Genomic DNA, 14,098 nt, shown 5'->3' with positions numbered 1-14,098 from the left:
AAGTTAAAGCTTGGTCGCAAATGGGTCTTCCAAATGGACAATGACCCCAAGCATATTTCCAAAGTTGTGACAAAATGGCTTAAGGACAACATAGTCAAGGTATTGGAGTGGCCATCACAAAACCCTGACCTCAGTCCTATAGAAAATGTGTGGGCAGAACTGAAAAAGTGTGTGCGAGCAAGGAGGCCTACAAACCTGATTCAGTTACACCAGCTCTGTCAGGAGGAACTTATTGTGGGAAGCTTGTGGAAGGCTACCCGAAACATTTGACCCAAGTTAAACAATTTAAAGGCAATGCTACCAAATACTAATTGAGTGTATGTAAACTTCTGACCCACTGGGAATGTGATGAAAGAAATAAAAGCTGAAATAAATCATTCTCTCTACAATTATTCTGACATTTCACATTCTTAAAATAAAGTGGTGATCCTAACTGACCTAAAACAGGCCATTTTTACTAGGATTAAATGTCAGGAATTGGGGAAAACTGAGTTTAAATGCATTTGGGTAAGGTGTATGTAAACTCCGACTTCAACTGTACTTGTATAACGGTCACTGACTTTAATGTTAGTCTCCTTATATTTTGCATCATTCCATTGCATCGTTAGTTTACCTTTCTTCTGTCACGTTCGTGTGGTTGTTTCTGAGGATCACTAGCAATAGTGTATCATATTAGACTAATGCATTACAAGATGTAAATTAGTTTGAGAAATGCAGCCTATTTTAATAATTATGTAACACAGACTATAAATATAACTTTAAACCTGGTGCCTGGTGTATGGTTCACGATGGTTGTCATCACAGTTCTATGATTGGTGAGGATTATTAGATTTACAGGACAACTGTTCAAACCTTAGTGTACACTTTTCTCTCCTTCCAATATTTCATGGTTTCAAAAATGTAATAATAACCTTAAATAATATAGAAGATCAGAGTATTTTTTTAATCTACCAATTGGTGCTGAAAATGAGACGAATATGCCTGTATTTTAACGGCCTGTATTTACATGGCGTGTATTTACATTGATCGCTAATATTCTGAACCCATTCTCTCCATATATTCTAGTGAGTCTGTGGAGAAATGTATAATTAAAGGTACACCACATTTAAAGGGATGGCTTTAGATAAATGTACTGAAAATCTTATTGAATGAAAACTACACGGGAAAAACAGTTGGCCAGCAAGTGGGAGGGTTTTTAACAGTTTAATTAACTTTATTCCGCGCGCGAAGGGAACCACGCCTGCAAGGCCCGTTACACACCTGCATAAGGTAAATCTGAATAGCTGTCACGTTCGTTTGCAGAAACGGACCAAGGCGCAGCGTATGTTGAGTTACACATAATTTATTAATTAATAGTGAAACTTAAGCAAAGACGAAACAAATGAAGAATAAACGAACCGTGACGACAATGCAGTGCTAACAGGCAACTAAACATAAACAAACAATAAATGAATAAACGAACCGTGACGACAGAGATGCTACGTGCACTAACTCAAAACAATATCCCATAACCCACAGGTGAAATTTTTTTTTACTTAAGTATGATCCCCAATTAGAGACAATCATAGCCAACTGCCTCTAATTGGGAATCATACCATACACCCAAACATAGAAAAACTAAACTAGAACCCCACATAGAAAATAATAACTAGAAAAAACCCCAGTCATGCCCTGACCTACTCTACCATAGAAAATAAGAGCTCTCTATGGCCAGGACGTGACAAAAGCAAGTACTGAGAAGTGGGTATGAATGGCTTGCGTAGGAACGGTTGAATCGGACCCTATGACTTTAACACCAAACAGACAGCAATGACCACTGGAGGGGGCTGGGTTTCACCATGTGATTTTATTGTAAAAGAACCATGTGAATGTATTTCTATATTTCCTTGTAAAATCAGCACAGGGGGTTGGTGGCACCTTAATAGGGGAGGACGGTACCGTGGTAATGACTGGAGCAGATGGTGGAATGGTATGAAATACATCAAACACCTTAATAGGGGAGGACGGTACCGTGGTAATGACTGGAGCAGATGGTGGAATGGTATCAAATACATCAAACACCTTAATAGGGGAGGACGGTACCGTGGTAATGACTGGAGCAGATGGTGGAATGGTATCAAATACATCAAACACCTTAATAGGGGAGGACGGTACCGTGGTAATGACTGGAGCAGATGGTGGAATGGTATCAAATACATCAAACACCTTAATAGGGGAGGACGGTACCGTGGTAATGACTGGAGCAGATGGTGGAATGGTATCAAATACATCAAACACCTTAATAGGGGAGGACGGTACCGTGGTAATGACTGGAGCAGATGGTGGAATGGTATCAAATACATCAAACACCTTAATAGGGGAGGACGGTACCGTGGTAATGACTGGAGCAGATGGTGGAATGGTATCAAATACATCAAACACCTTAATAGGGGAGGACGGTACCGTGGTAATGACTGGAGCAGATGGTGGAATGGTATCAAATACATCAAACACCTTAATAGGGGAGGACGGTACCGTGGTAATGACTGGAGCAGATGGTGGAATGGTATCAAATACATCAAACACCTTAATAGGGGAGGACGGTACCGTGGTAATGACTGGAGCAGATGGTGGAATGGTATGAAATACATCAAACAGACGGTTTCCATTTGATCCGTTCCAGACATTATTATGAGCCGTCCTCCCCTCACCAGCCTCCACTGTAAGGCAGTGATCAGTTTGATTAAAAACATGGACAATAGACAGAGGGGAGTGCACATATATAAAGGTGAATGGCCACATTATTATCCTCATCATCATCATCAATTTAATACCACAGTATTACTCACTGCCATACCTCTGTACTGTACGGTAGTGCGCATGATCCAGAAATATACAAATCATTATTTAAAAGGTCATATTACCCCGCTGCATGCTGGGAAAACCTCCTGCCTTCGCTTGTTTCTGTCGTTTAGTTTAGTGTTTTTCTCTTTCTTTCTTTTCAGTACGTGCTGCTGATCCTAAGCATCCAGGAACTCCTCTAGAAACTCCACTTCCCCCTGCACACACACACACACACACACACACACCACAGAGTTAGTATTGAACCTGAAGACTGTAACCGGGGGAAAGCATTCTCTGCTGTTTCCTGATGAATATGTAAATAAAGACTACACTCTGATCAGGCAGAGCCTCCAAATTGGGTCTCCCGCTGCAGTCCTGCAGAGTTACTGGCTTCTGTTCCAACCCTCCTCTAACACAACTGATTCAGCTCATCAAAGTACTGATGAACAGCTCATTAGCTTAACTATGTGTGTTACAGTTTGACTGGAGCAAAATCACTCAGTAGGGTAGCTTTACAGGAGGAGGGCTGGCCACGCCTGATCTAGACTAGTCATGCTGCCATCTATGGTTATTAGACATGTCTGTGTTGTTTTGAGTGATCAGCGCCACCCTGTGGTGAGGTCTAATACAGCAGTCTGGTAAACACTGGTCACATTGTACCGCTGGACACAGGTCATGTGATCTGAAAGGAATCACTCTCTCTCTCACACACACACACACCTCATCATCACTCGCTAGAACTCCAGCATCTGTAGCTGTATGGTGGTCTGGTTCAAGTACCGTACCGCCTCCTAAAACACACACACACACACGTCAAATCAATGTTGAAGCAAACCCAAATGAAGAACTCAGTCAACAGGTTAAAAACCAACCAATGACAGGCGCCAAATGACCTGCATACAGAGATAGTGGACAGGTGGTGTGTGTGTGTGTGTGTGTGTGTGTGTGGCACCTGTGCTGAAATGTGTGTATAATATAAAATCAAATTTTATTTGTCACATGCGTCAAATAGAACAATTGTAGAGCTTACCGTGAAATACTTACCTACAAGCCCTTAACCAACAATTCGGTATAAGAAATAGAGTTAAGAAAATATTTACTAAATAAACTAAAGTAAAAAATAAAATTAAAAGTAACACAATAACATAACAATAATGAGGCTATATACAGGGGGTACCGGTACCGAGTCAGTGTGGAGGCTATATACAGGGGGTACCGGTACCGAGTCAGTGTGGAGGCTATATACAGGGGGTACCGGTACCGAGTCAGTGTGGAGGCTATATACAGGGGGTACCGGTACCGAGTCAGTGTGGAGGCTATAAACAGGGGGTACCGGTACCGAGTCAGTGTGGAGGCTATATACAGGGGGTACCGGTACCGAGTCAGTGTGCTGGGTACAGGTTAGAGGTAATATGTACATGTAGGTGGGGGTACAGGTTAGCTAAGGTAATATGTACATGTAGGTGGGGGTACAGGTTAGTAGAGGTCATTTATACATGTAGGTGGGGGTACAGGTTAGTAGAGGTCATTTATACATGTAGGTGGGGGTACAGGTTAGTAGAGGTCATTTATACATGTAGGTGGGGGTACAGGTTAGTAGAGGTCATTTATACATGTAGGTGGGGGTACAGGTTAGTAGAGGTCATTTATACATGTAGGTGGGGGTACAGGTTAGTAGAGGTCATTTATACATGTAGGTGGGGGTACAGGTTAGTAGAGGTCATTTATACATGTAGGTGGGGGTACAGGTTAGTAGAGGTCATTTATACATGTAGGTGGGGGTACAGGTTAGTAGAGGTCATTTATACATGTAGGTGGGGGTACAGGTTAGTAGAGGTCATTTATACATGTAGGTGGGGGTACAGGTTAGTAGAGGTCATTTATACATGTAGGTGGGGGTACAGGTTAGTAGAGGTCATTTATACATGTAGGTGGGGGTACAGGTTAGTAGAGGTCATTTATACATGTAGGTGGGGGTACAGGTTAGTAGAGGTCATTTATACATGTAGGTGGGGGTACAGGTTAGTAGAGGTCATTTATACATGTAGGTGGGGGTACAGGTTAGTAGAGGTCATTTATACATGTAGGTGGGGGTACAGGTTAGTAGAGGTCATTTATACATGTAGGTGGGGGTACAGGTTAGTAGAGGTCATTTATACATGTAGGTGGGGGTACAGGTTAGTAGAGGTCATTTATACATGTAGGTGGGGGTACAGGTTAGTAGAGGTCATTTATACATGTAGGTGGGGGTACAGGTTAGTAGAGGTCATTTATACATGTAGGTGGGGGTACAGGTTAGTAGAGGTCATTTATACATGTAGGTGGGGGTACAGGTTAGTAGAGGTCATTTATACATGTAGGTGGGGGTACAGGTTAGTAGAGGTCATTTATACATGTAGGTGGGGGTACAGGTTAGTAGAGGTCATTTATACATGTAGGTGGGGGTACAGGTAGTAGAGGTCATTTATACATGTAGGTGGGGGTACAGGTTAGTAGAGGTCATTTATACATGTAGGTGGGGGCACAGGTTAGTAGAGGTCATTTATACATGTAGGTGGGGGTACAGGTTAGTAGAGGTCATTTATACATGTAGGTGGGGGTACAGGTTAGTAGAGGTAATTTATACATGTATGTGGGGGTACAGGTTAGTAGAGGTCATTTATACATGTAGGTGGGGGTACAGGTTAGTAGAGGTCATTTATACATGTAGGTGGGGGTACAGGTTAGTAGAGGTCATTTATACATGTAGGTGGGGGTACAGGTTAGTAGAGGTCATTTATACATGTAGGTGGGGGTACAGGTTAGTAGAGGTCATTTATACATATAGGTGGGGGTACAGGTCATTTATACATGTAGGTGGGGGTACAGGTTAGTAGAGGTCATTTATACATGTAGGTGGGGGTACAGGTTAGTAGAGGTAATTTATACATGTAGGTGGGGGTGAAGTGACTATGAATAGATAATAAACAGAGTAGCAGCAGTGTACAAACTGTCCAGTGGCCATTTGATTAGCTGTACAGGTGTCTTATGGCTTGGGGGTAGAAGCTGTTTAGAAGGCTTTTGGACCTAGACTTGGCGCTCCGGTACCGCTTGCCATGCAGTAGCAGAGAGAACAGTCAGTCTATAACTAGGGTGACTGGAGTGTGTGTTTGTATGTGTGTGTGTCTTACCGATCTTGGTAGGAAGTCTTCGTCACTGAGTCCATACTTGTCTCTGTGGTCCTGGTAATAAACCACATTGTTCTTACATTTACATTTAAGTCATTTAGCAGACGCTCTTATCCAGAGCGACTTACAAAATGGTGCATTCACCTTATGATATCCAGTGGAACAACCACTTTACAATAGTGCATCTACATCTTTTAAGGGGGGGGGGGGGGGGGGTTACAAGGATTACTTTATCCTATCCTAGGTATTCCTTAAAGAGGTGGGGTTTCAGGTGTCTCCGGAAGGTGGTGATTGACTCCGCTGTCCTGGCGTCGTGAGGGAGCTTGTTCCACCATTGGGGTGCCAGAGCAGCGAACAGTTTTGACTGGGCTGAGCGGGAACTGTGCTTCCTCAGAGGTAGGGGGGCCAGCAGGCCAGTGGTGGATGAACGCAGTGCCCTTGTTTGGGTGTAGGGCCTGATCAGAGCCTGAAGGTATGGAGGTGCCGTTCCCTTCACAGCTCCGTAGGCAATCACCATGGTCTTGTAGCGGATGCGAGCTTCAACTGGAAGCCAGTGGAGAGAGCGGAGGAGCGGGGTGACGTGAGAGAACTTGGGAAGGTTGAACACCAGACGGGCTGCGGCGTTCTGGATGAGTTGTAGGGGTTTAATGGCACAGGCAGGGAGCCCAGCCAACAGCGAGTTGCAGTAATCCAGACGGGAGATGACAAGTGCCTGGATTAGGACCTGCGCCGCTTCCTGTGTGAGGCAGGGTCGTACTCTGCGAATGTTGTAGAGCATGAACCTACAGGATCGGGTCACCGCCTTGATGTTAGTGGAGAACGACAGGGTGTTGTCCAGGATCACGCCAAGGTTCTTAGCACTCTGGGAGGAGGACACAAGGGAGTTGTCAACCGTGATGGCGAGATCATGGAACGGGCAGTCCTTCCCCGGGAGGAAGAGCAGCTCCGTCTTGCCGAGGTTCAGCTTGAGCTGGTGATCCGTCATCCACACTGATATGTCTGACAAACATGCAGAGATGCGATTCGCCACCTGGTTATCAGAAGGGGGAAAGGAGAAGATTAATTGTGTGTCGTCTGCATAGCAATGATAGGAGAGACCATGTGAGGATATGACAGAGCCAAGTGACTTGGTGTATAGTGAGAATAGGAGAGGGCCTAGAACAGAGCCCTGGGGGACACCAGTGGTGAGAGCGCATGGTGCGGAGACAGATTCTCGCCATGCCACCTGGTAGGAGCGACCTGTCAGGTAGGACGCAATCCAAGCGTGGGCCGCGCCGGAGATGCCCAACTCGGAGAGGGTGGAGAGGAGGATCTGATGGTTCACAGTATCAAAGGCAGCAGATAGGTCTAGAAGGATGAGAGCAGAGGAGAGAGAGTTAGCTTTAGCAGTGCGGAGAGCCTCCGTGACACAGAGAAGAGCAGTCTCAGTTGAATGCCCAGTCTTGAAACCTGACTGATTAGGATCAAGAAGGTCATTCTGAGAGAGATAGCAGGAGAGCTGGCCAAGGACGGCACCTTCAAGAGTTTTGGAGAGAAAAGAAAGAAGGGATACTGGTCTGTAGTTGTTGACATCGGAGGGATCGAGTGTAGGTTTTTTCAGAAGGGGTGCAACTCTCGCTCTCTTGAAGACGGAAGGGACGTAGCCAGCGGTCAAGGATGAGTTGATGAGCGAGGTGAGGAAGGGGGAAGGTCTCCGGAAATGGTCTGGAGAAGAGAGGAGGGGATAGGGTCAAGTGGGCAGGTTGTTGGGCGGCCGGCCGTCACAAGACGCGAGATTTCATCTGGAGAGAGAGGGGAGAAAGAGGTCAAAGCACAGGGTAGGGCAGTGTGAGCAGGACCAGCGGTGTCGTTTGACTTAGCAAACGAGGATCGGATATCGTCAACCTTCTTTTCAAAATGGTTGACGAAGTCATCCGCAGAGAGGGAGGAGGGGGGGGGAGGGGGAGGAGGAGGAGGATTCAGGAGGGAGGAGAAGGTAGCAAAGAGCTTCCTAGGGTTAGAGGCAGATGCTTGGAATTTAGAGTGGTAGAAAGTGGCTTTAGCAGCAGAGACAGAAAAGGAGAATGTAGAGAGGAGTGAGTGAAAGGATGCCAGGTCCGCAGGGAGGCGAGTTTTCCTCCATTTCCGCTCGGCTGCCCGGAGCCTTGTTCTGTGAGCTCGTAGTGAGTTGTCGAGCCACGGAGCAGGAGGGGAGGACCGAGCCGGCCTGGAGGATAGGGGACAGAGAAAATCAAAGGATGCAGAAAGGGAGGAGAGGAGGGTTGAGGAGGCAGAATCAGGAGATAGGTTGGAGAAGGTTTGAGCAGAGGGAAGAGATGATAGGATGGAAGAGGAGAGAGTAGCGGGAGAGAGAGAGCGAAGGTTGGGACGGCGCAATACCATCCGAGTAGGGGCAGAGTGAGAAGTGTTGGATGAGAGCAACAGGGAAAAGGATACAAGGTAGTGGTCGGAGATTTGGAGGGGAGTTGCAATGAGATTAGTGGAAGAACAGCATCTAGTAAAGATGAGGTCAAGCGTATTGCCTGCCTTGTGAGTAGGGGGGGAAGGTGAGAGGGTGAGGTCAAAAGAGGAGAGGAGTGGAAAGAAGGAGGCAGGGAGGAATGAGTCAAAGGTAGACGTGGGGAGGTTAAAGTCACCCAGAACTGTGAGAGGTGAGCCATCCTCAGGAAAGGAACTTATCAAGGCGTCAAGCTCATTGATGAACTCTCCAAGGGAACCTGGAGGGCGATAAATGATAAGGATGTTAAGCTTGAAAGGGCTGGTAACTGTGACAGCATGGAATTCAAATGAGGAGATAGACAGATGGGTCAGGGGAGAAAGAGAGAATGTCCACTTGGGAGAGATGAGGATTCCAGTGCCACCACCCCGCTGGCTCGATGCTCTAGGGGTATGCGAGAACACGTGGGCAGACGAAGAGAGAGCAGTAGGAGTAGCAGTGTTATCTGTGGTAATCCATGTTTCCGTCAGCGCCAGGAAGTCTAGGGACTGGAGGGTAGCATAGGCTGAGATGAACTCAGCCTTGTTGGCTGCAGACCGGCAGTTCCAGAGGCTGCCGGACACCTGGAACTCCACGTGGGTCGTGCGCGCTGGGACCACCAGGTTAGAGTGGCAGCGGCCACGCGGTGTGAAGCGTTTGTATGGCCTGTGCAGAGAGGAGAGAACAGGGATAGACAGACACGTAGTTGACAAGCTACAGAAGTGTTGTTTCTTGTATTATTGTCTCCTGTGTCTTTAATCTTAATTTATTTATTATTTATATATTATATAAATATATAATATATATTATATATTAATTTATTATTAATTTAAATTTTCTTCATCACCTCATCACTGGGGTCAAACAACATGCATCTGGCTACACACGGCACTGCGTCCTTCAGGTCATTCACTGGGGAGGCAAGAGCAGCGTCACTGTTCTGGATTTTACTGTCCTTGTTCTGACCTTCTGGAGACATTTCGCAGGTCCCAACAATGAAAAAGGCTATTTTAGGGTTAGGGGTTAGGTTTAGGTTTAGGTTAGGGCTTAGAATTAGGGTTAGGTGTTAGGGAAAATTGGATTTTGAATGGGAATCAATTGCTTGGGCCCCACAAGGACAGCAGAAGTGTGTGTGTGTGTGTGCGTGCGCGTGTAATAGTAATACAGTAATACCACTCACCTGCGATGGACGGGCAGAAGTATTTAAAGTCTCTGACCTCCCTGGCTCCTCCTGAAGCAGCCAGACACTCATCATAGACCTTGAAGAAGTCCCTCAGAGCCGGCTCCATGTCTGACAGCGATGTACGGTAGTTATCACCGTTATACGCCCGCACCGCTCACACAAACAACATCTGAAACAACAACACACACACACGGTGATACAGTAACACAACATTACAACACCTTCATTGTAACTAGATTAGAAGACCAGACTTATTTCACCAGAGCACCAGAACACAGAGCACCAGAACACAGAGCACCAGACCACAGAGCAGCAGAACACAGAGCAGAAGAACACAGAGCAGCAGAACACAGAGCAGCAGAACACAGAACACAGAGCACCAGAACACAGAACACAGAGCACCAGAACACAGAGCAGCAGAACACAGAGCAGCAGAGCAGCAGAACACAGAGCAGCAGAACACAGAGCACCAGAACACAGAGCAGCAGAACACAGAGCAGCAGAGCACCAGAACACAGAGCACAGAGCAGCAGAACACAGAGTAGCAGAACACAGAACACAGAGCAGCAGAACACAGAACACAGAGCACCAGAACACAGAACACCAGAACACAGAGCACCAGAACACAGAGCAGCAGAACACAGAACACAGAGCACCAGAACACAGAACACAGAGCACCAGAACACAGAACACAGAGCACCAGAACACAGAGCAGCAGAACACAGAGCAGCAGAACACAGAACACAGAGCAGCAGAACACAGAGCAGCAGAACACAGAGCAGCAGAACACAGAACACAGAGCAGCAGAACACAGAGCAGCAGAGCACCAGAACACCAGAACACAGGAGCACCAGAACACAGAGCACCGGAACACAGAGCACCGGAACACAGAGCACCGGAACACAGCACCGGAACACAGGAGCACCGGAACACAGAGCACCGGAACACAGAGCACCGGAACACAGGAGCACCGGAACACAAGAGCACTGGAACACAGAGCACCGGAACACAGGAGCACCGGAACACAGAGCACCGGAACACAGAGCACCAGAACACAGAGCAGCAGAACAGCAGAACACAGAGCACCAGAACACAGAACACAGAGCACCAGAACACAGAACACAGAGCACCAGAACACAGAGCAGCAGAACACAGAGCAGCAGAACACAGAACACAGAGCAGCAGAACACAGAACACAGAGCACCAGAACACAGAACACCAGAACACAGAGCACCAGAACACAGAGCAGCAGAACACAGAACACAGAGCACCAGAACACAGAGCACCAGAACACAGAACACAGAGCACCAGAACACAGAGCAGCAGAACACAGAGCAGCAGAACACAGAACACAGAGCAGCAGAACACAGAACACAGAGCAGCAGAACACAGAGCAGCAGAACACAGAACACAGAGCAGCAGAACACAGAACACAGAGCAGCAGAACACAGAGCAGCAGAACACAGAACACAGAGCAGCAGAACACAGAGCAGCAGAGCACCAGAACACCAGAACACAGGAGCACCAGAACACAGAGCACCGGAACACAGAGCACCGGAACACAGAGCACCGGAACACAGCACCGGAACACAGGAGCACCGGAACACAGAGCACCGGAACACAGAGCACCGGAACACAGGAGCACCGGAACACAAGAGCACTGGAACACAGAGCACCGGAACACAGGAGCACCGGAACACAGAGCACCGGAACACAGAGCAGGGTTACAGGGTTAATTCTGAGTGGTTACAGGGTTAATTCTGAGTGGTTACAGGGTTAAAACCTGTCATGGCTAGGCGTGGCGCTAGCGACCCACCTCGACAACATCAGGTGAAATTGCAGAGCGCGAAATTCAAATGACAGAAATTGAAATATTTAACATTCATGAAAATACAAGTGTCATACATCAAAATAAAGCTTAACTTCTTGTTAATCCAGCCGCTGTGTCAGATTTCAAAAAGGCTTCACGGCGAAAGGACATCATGCGATTATCTGAGGACAGCGCCCCGCATACAAAAGCATGAAAAACATTTTTCAACCAGGCAGGTGCGCCACGAAAGTCAGAAATAGCGATAGAAGATCTTCTTCTGTTGGCACTCCAAAAGGTCCCAGGTACATCACAAATGGTCCTTTTGTTCGATAAAGTCCTTCTTTATATCCCCAAAAACTTAGTTTAGCTGGCGCGCTTCATTCAATAATCCACCGGTTTCCCTCCTTCAAAATGCATACAAAATGAATCCCAAACGTTACCAATAAACTTCTCCAAACAAGTCAAACAACGTTTATAATCAAACCTCAGGTACCCTAATACGTAAATAAATGATAAAATTTAAGACCGGAGATAAACAACAAAGGACGCGCTCACATCCACGCGCATGAAAACACTACAGCCAAAATGGGAGCCACCTAGAAAAATGACAAATTCTAACATATTTTTCCAAAAACAAGCCTGAAACTCTTTCTAAAGACTGTTGACATCTAGTGGAAGCCCTGAGAACTGACTGAAATCTGGGAGGTTTTCGCCTCATAATAAACATGACAGCCATTGGAAAGGCTGAAGTGGTAGGCTGAAAATATTATTTTTTGGGATGGTTTGTCCTCGGGTTTTTGCCTGCCATATCAGTTTTGTTATACTCACAGACATTATTTTAACAGTTTTAGAAACTTTAGAGTGTTTTCTATCCAAATCTACCAATTATATGCATATCCTAGCTTCTGGGCCTGAGTAACAGGCAGTTTACTTTGGGCACGCTTTTCATCTAGATGTCAAAATATTGCCCCCTAGCCCAAAGAGGTATTAAAACAAAATAATAAAAAAATGACTCACTATTACCATCAAGTAACATCAAGTATTCTCAGCATTCTAGTGGCTTTCTGGAGCATTATGAACAGCTGTTGCACAGCGGTCTCAGCAGCACACTCTGATTCCACAGTTGGCGGACTGTTTTTAAAAAATAAAATAATTGTGAGCTTCAAGGAAGGCCTATATCAACGATCTCAGGACCTTTTCAAACATCCAACATCTGAAAGTCTATTTCTAGTGATCAGGCTGCAACTGCGACCTCAGCCTAACACTTGGAGTAAGCCTTTACTTCCTCCTATGACGTCAACCTGATACCACCTAACCCCATCTAACCCATGGAGATCATTATAAAGCAGCTTTCCCCTAACCCCATCTAACCCATGGAGATCATTATAAAGCAGCTTTCCCCTAACCCCATTTAACCCATGGAGATCATTATAAAGCAGCTTTCCCCTAACCCCATCTAACCCATGGAGATCATTATAAAGCAGCTTTCCCCTAACCCCATCTAACCCATGGAGATCATTATAAAGCAGCTTTCCCTTAACCCCATCTAACCCATGGAGATCATTATAAAGCAGCTTTCCCCTAACCCCATTTAACCCATGGAGATCATTATAAAGCAGCTTTCCACTAACCCCATCTAACCCATGGAGATCATTATAAAGCAGCTTTCCCCTAACCCCATCTAACCCATGGAGATCATTATAAAGCAGCTTTCCCCTAACCCCATCTAACCCATGGAGATCATTATAAAGCAGCTTTCCCCTAACCCCATCTAACCCATGGAGATCATTATAAAGCAGCTTTCCCCTAACCCCATCTAACCCATGGAGATCATTATAAAGCAGCTTTCCCCTAACCCCATCTAACCCATGGAGATCATTATAAAGCAGCTTTCTCTTGGCACTTGTGTGTGTGAAATTGCGTGCTTGCCCTGTGTGTGTGTGTGTGTGTGTGTGTGTGTGTGTGTGTGTGTGTGTGTGTGTGTGTGTGTGTGTGTGTGTGTGTGTGTGTGTGTGTGTGTGTGTGTCTGTGTGTGTGTGTGTGTGTGTGTGTGTGTGTGTGTGTGTGTGTGTGTGTGTGTGTGTGTGTGTACAACTGTGTGATTACCTCGTAGGACTTGGTCTCCAGGTCTGTGAGGTGTTCCTCAGCTCCAGGTAGAGTCCTGTAGTAGGCCATGTTCCTCAGCTCCAGGTAGAGTCCTGTATTAGGCCATGTTCCTCAGCTCCAGGTAGAGTCCTGTAGTAGGCCATGTTCCTCAGCTCCAGGTAGAGTCCTGTAGTAGGCCATGTTCCTCAGCTCCAGGTAGAGTCCTGTAGTAGGCCATGTTCCTCAGCTCCAGGTAGAGTCCTGTAGTAGGCCATGTTCCTCTGCATCATCTCATCATCAGGGTGCTTCAGGAGGAAGCTGTGGGCAGCAGACACGGCCTTGGCCAGGTTATCAGACAGGAGGAGAGAGGAGGAGACAGGAGGAGACAGGAGGAGCCAGGAGGAGAGAGGAGGAGCCAGGAGGAGAGAGGAGGAGACAGGAGGAGAGGAAGAGACGAGAGGAGGAGGAGACAGGAGGAGACAGGAGGAGAGAGGAGGAGAGAGGAGGAGAGAGGAGGAGAGAGGAGGAGACAGGAGGAGACAGGAGGAGAGAGG

General features: G+C 46.5%; 1 pseudogene; it reads right to left on the bottom strand.

The window, feature by feature from the left end:
* Positions 1-3,557: 3,557 nt before the first annotated feature.
* Positions 3,558-13,900, bottom strand: LOC106570617 (cartilage-associated protein-like; annotated as a pseudogene).
* Positions 13,901-14,098: the final 198 nt, after the last annotated feature.

This window comes from Salmo salar, chromosome 14 (assembly GCF_965601325.2).
Source record: "Salmo salar chromosome 14, fSalSal1, whole genome shotgun sequence".
NCBI classification, from domain to species: domain Eukaryota; kingdom Metazoa; phylum Chordata; class Actinopteri; order Salmoniformes; family Salmonidae; genus Salmo; species Salmo salar.
Note: the sequence above shows the minus strand (reverse complement) of the source record. Positions and strands in the feature narration are given on the sequence as shown.